This window comes from Silene latifolia, unplaced genomic scaffold (genome assembly GCF_048544455.1).
Source record: "Silene latifolia isolate original U9 population unplaced genomic scaffold, ASM4854445v1 scaffold_124, whole genome shotgun sequence".
NCBI lineage: Eukaryota > Viridiplantae > Streptophyta > Magnoliopsida > Caryophyllales > Caryophyllaceae > Silene > Silene latifolia.
Window position 1 is genome coordinate 528781 of NW_027413129.1, and position 5378 is coordinate 534158.

Sequence of the window (5378 nt, forward strand, 5' to 3'; positions counted from 1 at the left end):
ATTATTTTTCTACCCTTTTCTCATGCATATCTTGTACATATATATACTAATGCAATGTATTCAGGAAGATAAAGGTAGTTATCATCCAAAAGAAACATAAAGATAAGGATGAAACAATGTAACACGGTTTAAAGCAAATTAATTGCAAACCCGATAAAATTCACTCATGTCCCCGGTCGGGGACTAGCTTTCCCAATTTACGTAAATTAAATTTGTTGAATTTTGGCGAAGTGTTCGAACAAACACTTCCCCAATCATCAACCCCTATCAGGGTTAACCAACTTTTCATTTTCGAACTTTATAATACATGCCCAAGTACTTATCGAGGTCCATATAACATCGACTAATTTGCATTGTAACTTTATTCTTTAAAACCGCACATTCAAACTCGTTTATATGAGCGTGTACTCCACATTCCCTAACCCATATTATAACGGTCAAACTTGTACGATTTTTGGCCAAATCCCAATTGCATTCAAATGATATCGTGATTAACTTAAATCACCAACAGATATGACCATAGATTATAGCTGGGTGACTCAAACTTTCTAGATTGATGAGGAGAAGAATAAGGGAAAAATTAAGGAACGCAGACATGGCAATTCTAAAGTTCATTTTGACACTCCAATTTTAATTATACATTAAATCCACAGTCACCAAAGTTTCAAGTGATTCCTCCACCCTCTATTCCCAGCTCCTTCTTCCGGAAGGAAAGTGGAAAAGGAAAGAAAGAAAGAAGATATGGGGTATTAGTGTATTACTAGGACCTTGAACTTTCATAAAGAACATACAGGGTATTTTTAGGACCATGAACTACGCCTCAACTCTATAAAACACGAGGACTATACACGGTTTAGAACATAATACTCCAATAGCCTACGCCTTAACTCTACAACTTTTTTCTTCCAAACAATACAAGTATGGTACTCCCTCCTATTCTCTATATTCTTCCACATTTATTTTTGGGTAGAATTTAGTGGGATGATGATATGTGGATGTAAATGAAAGTAAAAGAGAGAATGTGGGGTCATAAGCTATTATAACCACAAAAGATAGACAAATAAGAAAAGTGGAAGAACTTTGTGAATTTGTCGTTTTAGGAAATGTGGAAGATGTTACAGAATAGGAGGGAGTAGTATACAACTACTCTATATTATTATATGTTACTATGTGTAGAAAATTAAAGCTAGTATGAAGAAGTCGCACTGATGGATCAAAGTCTTACCTCGCAAGTGAACGAGTTCGTTGCACTATTTAAGGGTCGAATCAGCAAGGAGCATGGGAGAATACTAATTGTTTTAAGTCTTTGGTTTTGCTAAGTCGGCGCAAATTGAGTTGTGATTTTAAAATAATCAAATTAAAATACAAATGAACTAATTATGCAAATTGAGCAAGTAAGATTAAAAGTTGTAATTCAATGATAGGAAAAGTCTAGGACCCGATCTCCCCGCCAACAATTCGGGTTTACTATCATGATTCCATTTTGACTAGCTATTGGGGTGATACATAAGGAGGATATGACTCTAATTTGCCTAATACCCCTCTCTCCGGTTCGCATTAGGACACTAGTGCTCCCAACCCCCCTCCCTTTCGGTCTCGGAGGTTGGAATCCTAAGGTAGAAACCCAATTACCCTAGAAATGTGCACTTCTCAAAGGTATCCTAGCTTCTCCTAAGTCCAATAAGCCCTCATCATTTTCCGGGTCATCCAACTCCTTCCCTCGAATGTCGAATTCAAACACTAGTCAAGAGGTGGCCTCCCATGGTTCTCCCTTTCGGTCTCAACCTAGGTTAGCAAAAAGTCTCATTCTTGGGTACCCGGTTCCCGACCTAACCAACTCTCATTTGTGGATAAGGGTCACAAACCAACAATACCCACAATTGACCAAATCATCAAAATAATCCTCTAGCCTACCCTTACTAATCCTCCCCATCAACTATTTTATAGGAATCAATCAAATAAATCACTCATGTTGGGGCTAAATCGAGTCCTAGCTAAATGACTACTCACTAATCATAGTTATTAAGACAAATTAATTGATAAAGATGGATTCTTTAACCATGGACATGATATGAAATTGAATTCTACAATTAAACATGCAATAAACCAACAAAACTATGAGAAGAAGCTAATTAAACTAAGATGGTGGAGGATTAATGCAAAAAGGAACAAACTTTAACACAATAACTCAAAGAATCAAACTTTGATGAGAAATATCAACTAAAAACATGAACAAGATGAACAAGAGAGAGAAAATTACTCCATCTGTCCCGGTCATTTGTTGTCCTTTTCCATTTTGGGGCGTCTCAGTCATTTGTTGTCCTTTCTATTTTAAGAATGAACTAAATGAGCAATTTGATCATTCACACTCCATTTGTTCCACTTGTCATCTAATAATTGGCCCCCTCCTCTTTCCTGGTCTTTGTGCCAAAACCAAAGGACAATAATTGACCGAGACGGATGAAGTATAATCTAACAACAAAATAGAGAAATTCAAGCACAAAACAATCAAAATAAAACTTGATGGAAAGTAAATAAAAACAAATGAACTTAAAGGAGAGAATTGTACCAACTCAATTCCAAAAGAAGGGAACTTGGATTGGAACAAGAATGGAGAAATCTTCAATTCTATTACAACCCAATTTCTAAGACTAAGTTTATGCTAATTATTGAAAGATTAGAGTATGATTAAGGAAAGATTAACAAAGTTTCGAACTTAGGAAATATGGGAAAACTGGATCTAGGGTTGTGTGTAGAAATGATTAAGGGAGGAGGTATATATAGTTTACACGGAATTAGGGTGAGAATTACAAGCAAAGTTAAAGTGCGGAAAAGAGGTCCCAGCCGGTGGTATGACCGGCTGGGAGTTCGCTGTAACAATTGAGTTAGGAAAATGTTATCAGGTGTGTCTGGCTGGTGGATCGGTTGCCGGTGGTCCACCGGCTGGGAGTCCTACTTGAATTTTCCTTCTTCTATTTGTCTTTCGTGATTCATCATGCATTCCCAGCGGCCGGCTGCCGGTGCCTTGCCTGGCTGGGAATTCGCTGTAAGTTTGTCAATTTCTTCCTTCTCCTTGTGCTCCCAGCCGGCTTACCGGCTGCCGGTGGCCTGCCCAGCTGGGAGTTCGCTGTAACTCCTTCCCTTTTTCCTTGGTGCTAAGTGTTGGGGGAGTCCCAGCCGGCTGACCGGCTGGCGGCCTACCGGCTGGGAGCTCCTCTCAGCATTCTTTCCTCCTATCTTCATGCTTAGCCCATCAAGTCGTCTCCCTTGCTCCGATTCCTCCGTTTCCATATCAAAATCTGCAAGACGGACATAATATCATAGACTAGGGAATCAGGGTACAAAATGCAAGGTAGGATACATAAAAACCGACTCAAATGGAGTCGGAATGCATGAAAGTAAGGGGGAAAGTTGGTGTAAATGAACATTATATCATACCTCCCCACACTTGATCATTACTCGTCCCCGAGTAAGTGGGTGAGTCAAAACGAAACCCTTATTCAACCATAGTCTAACTACACTAATAATATTTGATGGAAGGCAATTAACAGGCCTCCTCCGTCCCTTCACTCACAATGAAGTGCAATGAGGTATGCACTCCTTTGCAAGGCAAGTGGGGGCTTGCGGAAAATCTAGACACATTCAACATTCAAAGCACGTAATCAAGCATAGGATGCATCAATCAAAAAGTCAACCGCTTTCCTCATCTAAGAGGAGGGTTTTGTTTTGAAAGATTAAAGGTTTTGGTCGGGAGATACCGTCTCATAGTCTTGGTCTGGAGATTTTTAGTATTTGATGTTTTTTCTTAACATATTTAGTGTTTTTATTTAAATTTTAAAAAAAATTATTTGTTATTCGATCTCTCCTTTATTACACATTTTATACCGACCACTTTCTTATATATTTTACTTGGTTTACTTTTAAGGTATTCCGGATCCTTAAATTCTACTTCGGTTTTCAAAATCGTTTTAATCGTTATTCTCGATTTAAATTTTTAAGTTTTTATAAAAGAAATCCGGCCTTCGATTTTAAAACCTACTCTCTCCTATTCTACATAAGTTTCCCATTGTCAATTTCCGTCTATTCACAATAATGTCTCATTGTCTATTTTTGGTAAACTTTTATACTTATTTTAACCCACAACAATACCTCACCTCACCCCACAATAATACTTATTTTAATCACTTCACTCACAATAATACCCCACAATACCTCCTCTCTCCAATTCGGTGATGATCCCTTATCCCACTTTTGTGCCCCGTTATGTGTGCCACACCACTTACATTTCGACACATCACTTGTGGCAAAATAATATATATATATATATATGTATATATATATATATGTATATATATATATATATATGTATACATATATATATGTATATATATATATGTATACATATATATATGTACATATACATATGTATATGTATATATATACATATGTATATATATACATATATATATATATATTAATTTGTTGAGGTGTTATAAGCTAAGTGGTGTGACACACATAATAAGACACCAAATGGGACAGAGGATCCTCACTACCTCCAATTACCTCACCTCACCACAATACTTTACATTATTTAACTCATCTCCTTAATTCTCGTGTCATCCCCGCAATGGGACATTTATTGAGAATAAGAGGGAGTATAAATTTAGCTTGACTTTGTATTATATTTCGCTCTCCCTTTTGTTTTTCATTTTTGTCTTTTCTACTTTTTTTTTTCGCATTTTGAGGTGTGCGTTCACCATTGAACGGTTTTAAAGGATGATCCATGTCTGTTGGAGTTGGAAGTTGCTCCAAAACTTAAGTGTGATAATATTTGTCTCACATTGGAAGAATAGTAGGGGAATGTTATCTTTATATATGAAGGTGGGTTAACAAGTGTTAACTAGACTATAGAGGATAGACTATGATCTCCGCACGCGCACGCCGCCGCCGTCCGTTCGACAAGTGACACGTGACACGCGTGCGGTGTGATGGGGCCCCGTTTTGCTACTGGTCTGAACTTTTTCATCGGATTCTTTTCTAGCTGTTGAGATTTTATTACACAATCAATTCCGTATTCATTATCCGATTTTATGGCCATTACTACCAGAATCAATGCCATTATTTTTTTATTGTTGGAGGAGCCTTCTTCCTGTTATAAAAACTCTCCGTCTTCCACAGTTTTACACACACAGAAAACACATAACTTCTTTTTCTCTTTTTCGTCTCTATTATATTCTGTCATATTGAGAACAGTTCCCACTTCCATCTTTGGTGTGCAACAATGTGCGGAAGGAGGCGTTAACCCTGGAATCGGTGACCACGGAATTCAAGTTGGTTTTGTTTTGCCGCAAGCTTACAACCTTTGTTAATAACTGTGT